This window comes from Panthera pardus, unplaced genomic scaffold, assembly GCF_024362965.1.
Source record: "Panthera pardus isolate Hobbes unplaced genomic scaffold, ASM2436296v1 HiC_scaffold_6, whole genome shotgun sequence".
NCBI classification, from domain to species: domain Eukaryota; kingdom Metazoa; phylum Chordata; class Mammalia; order Carnivora; family Felidae; genus Panthera; species Panthera pardus.
The window spans coordinates 17,918,509-17,927,656 of NW_026526991.1; the positions used below are offsets into that span (position 1 = coordinate 17,918,509).

The following is a 9,148-nucleotide window of genomic DNA, read 5'->3' on the forward strand; positions in this document are numbered from 1 at the left end:
TGCGATTATCCTTTTTTTTTTTTTTTTTTTTTTGTAAATATCACAGGTGTTTACCACTGGGAATGAAGGAGACAACATGACCACATGCTTTGTTGTCTGTGCATAAACTGAATAACAAATTCCAGTCATCTATTGACTGGCTGACTGACAGAGAAGTGACACGATTGGTCACAGATCATGATTTGGATCTGTTACTTGCATAGTCATTTCATGGACTAAAAAGCTAGCGGCAAAATTTGTACTTAGGCAGGTACTCACAGTTAAGGTACTCGGGTAACAGATTTGAACTGTGAACTGTATTGTTGAGGGCCTGATGTATGAAACCAAATGATTGATACTTGAAATTTGTGCTGTCGCCATGCAAGGCAAGGGCTATGCTGCACGTAGGTGGTGTGTGACATGTAGTGAGCACTTAGTACATAGTAGATTGTTTTATTTGCATCATCTTTGTCATTTTCGTTACATTACTACCGCTTTTACTGTTCCTTCTGAGCTGCAGGCCACTGAGGAGTCAGCCAGGGAGGGAGGGGCTGATGCCGGGAGGTGGCAGACAGCTCTGTGTTCTCAGCCAAGAGTGTGAATGGCCACGTCCAAAGGATACCTTAATCTCCACTGAGGATTCAGGCCAAGGGTTTATTGGCAGAGGTCTGGGGAGGAGTTTTGGGGAGTGCCAGTAGGTGGGCCGGACTCAGCAGAGAGGCAGGGCAGGCACTGCTCCTGAGATGAGAGAAGCAGATGGTGTCTGAGAGGTCTGTTCACAGATCGCAGGGCTCCAGCCACGGGTCTTGGCTAGGGCTGTGGCCAAGGCATGGGAAGGGCAGCTGGCAAGAGGAAGGCAGGACTCTAGGCCAGGTAGTGCCCACACCAGTTACCGGAACAGGCAACTGGTGCGCGAGTCGGGGAAGGAAAGCACTCCTCTTGTGCGAAAGAGGGCGAAAGAGGCCCATTGCAGGTGCAGTGGCTGTGGCTTGGTAACAGAGAAGAGCCCAGAGTGCCTCCTCTTGGGACAAGAAGATGACCCATCATTGAGCCCCATCAGGAAAAAGTGAGGGAGCCGAGGCTCCTTTAGTTCGAGTTCCTGCCCCACGTGGGTGATCTTGGAGCCCAGCCCTGGGAGACAGAGGCAATAACAGAGGCTCTCAGCCTGACCCAATGTAGTGATTCATTGCTGCTATAGATTGCTTCTTCCTTTCCTTCTAGTCCTTCTATCAGCCTTAACAGATTTTATCTAAGACCTTATCTACCAAGTAGTACACTCAGCCAAGGCAGGCCCTTTGGGTAAGAAGGAATGACGAACATTTGACTCTCAACTAATACAAAGTAAACACAGAGTGAAAATGACTCAGATATACTTTGTGTGAACTAATGATACCACAAATGTAAGATGCATACAAATCACATAGGACTGCTTGTGGGCGTATAACTGAAACCGGACCAAAGTGACGTACCCACATAATGGTTTATTTTCCTCATACAGTTAGATGTTTCAGAGTACTTCGTTCACAGCTGCTATGGTGAGTCCCGGTGCCATCGGGGACTTAGGCTCCTCCTATGCTCTTGCTCTGCCCTCCTTAACATGTGCAGGGCTGCTGAATCCTACAACATCAGGGGAACCTACCCACATTGTGCAAGGATATTTTCCATTTGCTTCTATGTACCTACGCTCCACTCTTCTTCAACTTGTTCAGTGTCCTGAGAGGCTGACTTAAAGATAATTATGTCACTGGAGCTCCCCTGCCCTCTGATTTCCAGTAGAGTTTGGCCAGTGGGGGGCACCACCAACAGGAGATTGTAAACTTGGGGTAATTAGCCTTCTAGTCGCTTTCGTGTGATCAGTGCAGGCTGCTCCTTTTCCAGTCCTGGAAACCCCTCCTTCCCTTGCCCTTCAGAGTTACAGGTGGTCATAGCTCCCTAACTGCACCCTTTCTTAACCTGTGTTTCCTTAATACCGACCTTTCCAAATAATGCCCTTTTTTCAGAGTCTCCACCATTAGTTTGGAGAGAGCCATCTGTGTCCTGCCAGTGCTGGAAGCCGAGCTACCCAGGCTGAGTGGCAGGGCCCGGGGTTTTGGACGGATCGGTGACTGCAGGGTCACCACCCACAGTGAAGCTTCTTGTCCTCCCGCTTTTAGGTAATTCGGCCTTAAAACTACCTGGGGTGTTGTCTGTTGGGGAATTGCCCTCGGCAGGCCCCCTGGGAAAAGAACCATTAGGGAAGAAAATAAGGTTCGGCAAGAAATTGTGCGGCCTTACGTTTAGCCCTTGCCATCCCCTATGGAGACTCCTCTACTTACAGGAAAGATAGCCTCATACATTTGCCAGCAAAGAGGGCCTGTATAGGAGAGACGTATGGATTTTGAAAGCCTCACTCCGGCAACTAAGGAGTGTATCTCTGGGCACGGGTGACTTCAACCCCTAGGCCCACCTGGCCCCCCAGGAGGCATTCCAGATGATGACTGAACCTAGTCGGTTAAAGTACAGAATGGTTCATTGGTTCCTAGGTGCGTTGTGTCTCTGAGAATGTATAAGGCGTGGGTTTCTAAGGCCCTCTTGGCCCCCCTCCTGGCACCTCGGACCCAGGCAAACACTTCTGTTCCTCAAAACCACGAATGGTTCAGGGAAACAGCTAAGAGGTCATGTCCCTGTAGCTGTTCCACTTGAGGTGTTGAGAGATAAATGACAATTCGTGAAAACAGCAAAGTAAATACTTTATAAATTATAGATAAACATAGATATATAATGAAAACAGTAAAAGAAATTAATAAGCAAAGGGCAGGAGGGAACATTATGACAAAACAATCATGTTATTCCTTATTGGGTGATTATACAAAGGAACAATTTTAGAATTGGGTAATGTTAGAAAAACATAGATGGCGTATGTTACAAGGAAATCACTCGCATATATAATGCCATGTTTACTGCAATAAATCGGCCAGTTCAACACACTGCTGTTGTCTGTGTCCATTTTTATTTTAGTTTTTTATTTTAGTTTTATTTTATTTTCACCGACGCCCTTCTTCCTTCGGGAACCCCTGGTTGCTGGAGCTGGTCTCCGGCACGCCAGGACCTTGACTGACTCAAGACTGCAGTCTTGCATATGTGGTCATATGCAGCAGCACAGTGTGGACCTCTTATCCCCAGAGCTTCGAGATGGCCACTCCACCTCCGGGCATCCAGGTTGGACTTCAGACAGGAAGAAATGGCAAAAGGCACTAAACAGCTCTTTGCCAGGAAAACGGTAGCTTTTTAGGAAGTCACAGACAGCAAACTTCCTTCTGCTCACCTGCCATTCTAGCTGCAGGATGTCTGGGGAGGTAAGTCTTCTTTTTAATATTTATTTAGTTTTGAGAGAGAGAAAGAGAGAGCAAGAGCACAAGCAGGGGAGGGGCAGGGAGAGACGGAGACAGAGGATCCAAAGCGGGCTCCACACTGACAGCAGAGCCCAAGGTGGGAGCTCGAACCCAGAAACTGAGAGATCATGCCTTGAGCTGAAGTTGGACGCTTTACTGACTGAGCCACCCAGGCGCCCCTGCAGGGATATTTGTAACTGGGCTATTACTGCCCCAAGTGAAAGAGTGTTTCTATTTCAAGGAAAGAAGCAGAGAGGGTTATTAAGTAGGCTACCAGAGTGTTTGCAACATCGTATAACTCTTTTGGATTTTTTAAAGAAAAAGTTACAAATAACTTACTCTTATAATTCCTTTCCCTAGTTCATACCTTGGGGTGTCTTCATCTAATGGTAAAAATACACTAGTCTCCCATTATTTGCAGTTTTGCTTTCCGAGGTTTCAGTTACCCTCAATCAACCACAGTTGGGAAGTAGGAGATCTCCATTCTGATGACAGAGGGCACCGTAGCCGAAAACTATGTCACACTTCCTGCGTCATTCACATCACTTCGTCCATTTCATCTCATTACGCAGGCATTGTGTCATCTCACATCAGCACAAGAGGAAGGGTGAGTACAATATGAGATATTTTGAGAGACCACATTCACATAGCTGTTATTACAGTAACGTGTTGTAATTGTTCTATTTTATCATTATTGCTATTAATCTCTATGCATAATTTATAAATTAAACTTCTGCATAGGTACATATGCAAAAAACGTAGGGTTTTGAAAACTATCCATGGTTTGAGGCATCCACTGTGGGCCTGGGGATAGATTCCCCGAAGATAAGGGGGGACGGCTGTGATAACTTCCATGTGTTGAGCCCTCACTGAGCCCTTTACGAGCATGACGTCTTTTAACCCTCATACGAGTCCTTGGAGGCTTCAGGAAATTGAAGGTGAGATTTTGAGTAATGTGTTCAGTATAAAGTCTGAGCTAATAGTTGGGTCTGTCTGTCTGTCCCCACAGCCCATACTGGTAGCCATTGCACTTATCAGAGTATCCCTTAAAACCTGTATCTCTTTCTGGTCTCATTTCTTCTCCCAGCGAAGCATCTGTGCACACAGTGTGGAAATCAAGGTCATAGGTAGTAAGCCTCTTGCATCCTTAGAACATGGCCCACTGGAAATAAAGGAGACTGATTCCAAAGTTGGAGACAGTAAAGTGTCAGAGAGAAAGGGTACGAAGAACAATAAGAGAGATTTGGGTCCATATGGAAGTTAATATGAGTAACAAACAGAGCCTATGAAAACAACATAATTATTATTTCAATTGTGAGTCTCCCTCTGGGCTACTTTGGTTGTCATACTCTCCGAACCTGCTTATTCACCAGCTCTCACACTGTGGCAGGCATTCTGCTAAGTGGATCAGAGGTACAAAAGGGGGAGAAAACCCTGTCTTTGGAGGAAACTGGGAGGGGCAGGAGTCAGTTTGGAGGGCTTTCCACCACGATGCCGTGGGACACGTCTGATGGACTGTCCTGCTGCTCCTAATGGCAGATGATTTTGGAAGGGCAGGGGGAAGCCCTGAGCCAGGAAATACGTTTGCCCAAGTGAGAGCCAGGAGGACTGGAGCAGGAGTGCTTGACGGCAGTACTCTGTGCTGCCACGGAACCTTCTCACTCCCCCCAGGTGATCCGTGCATCCAATGTATCTGCCACAACCAGAGACGAATACGTCACAACCATGTCTGTTAGCTAAAACACTGAGTAAAGTTGTCCCATAAAATAGAGTACATCTCCTTGAAGTGAAAAGAGGAATAGCATAATGTCAAGCCTGCTTCAGAGAAAAATGACACACTTCCTGGATTGTGTGAGGGCTTCAGGATAGGAGGATGTAAGGGAACACCACCAGGGCAGCGGATAATTCCCTACCAACAGCCAGGTAAGTGGAGAATGCGAAAACAGTAGATGTGGTTTAACCCTTCGAGTTGCAGCCACAAATCCTAGTACAGTAAAACCTTGGTTTGCGAGCACAATTCGTTCCGGAAACATGCTTGTAATCCAAAGCACTTGTATGTCAAAGCAAATTTCCCCATGAGAAATCATGGAAACGCAGATGATTCGTTCCACAACCCAAAAACATTCATATAGAAATGATTACAATGCTGTAATATGATACAAAAAGTAGAGAAAATACAAAATATAAAGACAAAGAAACAAATTAACCTGCACTGACCTTTGAAAACCTCCGTGGCTGGTGAGGGAGACCTGGGAGAGGAGGGTTATTGTGCAGGACGACTTTCACTATCACTGTCGATGTCACTATCTATTGGCTCGATGGAATCTTTTTCTGCATGGGGGTCACTGTATATGGTCGCATGGATGTTGACTACAGTCCAGTGTTAACAAACTCTTGCCGTGCACTGTATTTAATGGAACTGGCAATAAGGCAGCAGAGGAAAGGGTCTCTCTCTGTCTGCAGGCAGCCTGAGCCAGGAGGAAGCAAAGCATTCCTAAGCTTACTCTTGGATGGAAAAGCAAAGGCCTGTCTTTGGTGCTTTGAAGTGACGAAAAATATACTAGTGCCAGTTGTGGGCACCTTCCAGTGTTCCGGAAAATCACTGATTTCTGCCAAACACCGTGGCCTGAGACCAAGCATCTGAGCAATCACCCACAATCTTGCAGCGAGAGAGAGAAGAACCATTGGCTCAGCTGTGATCATGTGACGTTCAGCATCACGGACTACTTGTATTGCAAGACACTGCTCTTTATCAAGTTAAAATGTATTAGAAATGTTTGCTCATCTTGTGGAACACTCACAAAACAAGTTACGGTCTAAGGTTTTACGGTATTTGGAACATGCCTCAGATAAGAAGCAGGTGAGAAGTGCTGACAGGCATTCTGGTCCTGGCTTCATCACCAACGTGCTTTGGGAACTTGGACTTTAACATGCTCAAAGCCTCAGTTTGCCTATCTGCAAATTGGGGCCAACAACATCTGTTCAACTTACCTGACAGCAATGTTATGAGAATAAAAACAGAAGATGTGCGGTTGCTTTGTCAATGTCCAACGTTCTGTACAAATGGAAGCTATTCCAGATATTCCCTCTCCAAGCTCAAGTCTGAAAAAACAAACACTAAATCCTTTAGAGATGCCTGTTTAATACAGTAGCCACTTGTCACATTGGCTATTGAGCACTTAAAATGTGACCCAGTGCAACTGAGGAACAGACTTCCAAATTTTACTCACTGTTAATGAATTTAAGTTGGGACACTGGTACTGGGTTCAGTTATCGGAAAGCCATTAAGTACGTTTGGAACATCCTGACTATGTGAGCCTACTTTTTAAACTGTAAATTTTGTGAAATCTAAATACATACCAGTTTGTGATGAAATTTAGTCTTTGAATTGAGATGTGCTACAAGTGAAAATACACACCAGATTTCAGACTTAATGCAAAAAAGAATGTAAACTATCTTGTTAATAATATTTTAGGGATGCCCGAGTGGCTTAGTCGGTTAAACGTCTGACTTCACCTCAGGCCATGATCTCAACGGTCCGTGAGTTCGAGCCCTGCATGGGGCTCTGTGCTGACAGCTCAGAGCCTGGCGCCTGCTTCAGATTCTGTGTCTCCCTGTCTCTCTGCCCCTCCCCCACTTATGCTCTGTCTCTCCCTCTCTCTCTCTCTCTCAAAAATAAATAAATAAATAAATAAAATTTTACATTAATTACATATTGAAATAATATTTTGTATATATTGTGTTAAATAAAATATCATTAAAATTTTATCTCTTTGTACTTATCTTTCTTAAAAAATGTTTTAAGTTTATTTCTTTAATTTGAGATAAAGGCAGAGAGAAGGAACAGGGAAAGGACAGAGAGAGAGAGAGAGAGAGAGAGAGGGAGAGAGAGAATCCCAAGCAGTCTTGCCACCATCAGCACAGAGTCCAGCACGAGGCTCGAACCCACAAACCACAAGTTCAAGACCTGAGCCGAAACCAAGAGTGGGACGCTTAACCAAGTAAGGTTAAGGTGCCACCCAGGCACCCCTGTACTTATACTTTTTTAAATTTAAATTTTAGTTAACATTCAGCACAGTATTGTTTTCAGGCGTAGAATTCAGTTACAACACATAGAGTTCACTTACATACAATACCCAGTGCTCATCACAAGTGCCCTCCTTAATACCCATCACCCATCTAGCCCATGCCCCACCCACCTCCCTCCATCAACCCTCAGTTTGTTCTCTATCATTAAGAGTCTCTTGTGGTTTCCTCTCTTCTCTTCCTCCCCTCCCTCACCTCCCATATATTCGTCTGTTTTGTTTCTTAAATCCCACATACAAGTGAATCATAAGTTGTCTTTCTCTGACTGACTTATTTCACTTAGCATAATACATTGTAGCTCCATCCACATTGTTGCAAATGGTAATATTTCATTCTTTTTGATGGCTGAGTAATATTTCATTGTGTATATACACATCTTCTTTATCCATTCATCAGTCCATAGACATTTGGGCTCTCCTCATAGTTTGGCTATTGTTGCTAATTCTGCTATAAACATTGGGGTGCTGTACCCCTTTGAATCTGCATTTTTGTGTCCTTTGGGTAAATACCTAGTAGTGCAATTGCTGGGTCATAGAGTAGTTCTATTTTTAACTTTTTAATGAACCTCCCTACTGTTTTCCAGAGTAGCTGCACCAGTTTGCATTCCCACCAACAGTGCAAAAGGGTTCCCCTTTGTCTGCATCCTTGCCAACACCCGTTGTTTTCTTATGTTATTAATTTTAGCCATTCTGATAGGTGTGAGGTGATATCTCATCATGGTTTTGATTTGTATTTCCCTGATATCTTTTTTTTTTAATGCTTAGCCCAGCACTTGGCACATGGTTTTTCTCTCTCTCTTTTTAAGTTCATATATTTATTTGTTGAAGTAACCTTACGCCCAATGTGGCGGCTCGATTCACTACCCAAATGCCCTTCCTACTGAGTCAGCCAGGCACCCTCTCTTTGTACTTACCTTTTTAAAAAATATTTTTAATGTTTTTGTTTTATTTTTGAAAGAGACAGAGACAGAGTGAGAGTGGGCGAGGGGCAGACAGAGAGGGAGACACAGAATCCCAAACAGGCTCCACTGAGCTGTTAGCACAGAGTGGGACACGGGGCTTGACCTCATGAACCGCGATATCATGACCTGAGCCGGAGTCGGATGCTTAACCAACTGAGCCACCCAGAAGCCCCTGTACTTACCTTAAAGTGACTTTTAGAAAATTGAAAATTACATGAGGGCTTGCATGATGTTTCTATTGGGAAATACCACTTTATTTATTTATTTTTTTTAACGTTTATTTATTTTTGAGACAGAGAGAGACAGAGCATGAACGGGGGAGGGGCAGAGAGGGAGGGAGACACAGAATCGGAAGCAGGCTCCAGGCTCCGGGCCATCAGCCCAGAGCCCGACGCGGGGCTCGAACGCACAGACCGTGAGATTGTGACCTGAGCTGAAGTCGGACGCTTAACCGACTGAGCCACCCAGGCGCCCCGGGAAATACCACTTTAGAAAGAACCAGTGAGCAGGGGATCTTCACTTCCTTGTAGGAGCTAAGGACAGAGGTTGCGGAACTAAATTCCATGATCCCAGGCAACGTGCTGGCACCATTTCCTGGGTTTCTGAGAATCAATAGCAGAAACTGAACAGCCCAGAGCTGGGTGGGGTTGAGTCCCTGCCTGATTCCTTTCCATGTTCAGGCTCAAAACACGCCATCTTAAAACTTCTATTGCTATTATTGCCTTGGTAGAATGAGACCATAGCTGTTAGC

At 44.9% G+C, this 9,148-nt stretch overlaps 1 long non-coding RNA gene across 1 annotated transcript; it reads left to right on the forward strand.

Annotated features, from left to right (window-relative positions):
• LOC109265434 (uncharacterized) lies at positions 1-5,248 on the forward strand. The gene is made up of 3 exons (XR_002079188.2): positions 1-3,314; positions 3,923-3,957; positions 4,140-5,248. It is a non-coding gene; the product is annotated as an uncharacterized LOC109265434 (long non-coding RNA).
• The last annotated feature ends 3,900 nt before the right edge of the window (positions 5,249-9,148 follow it).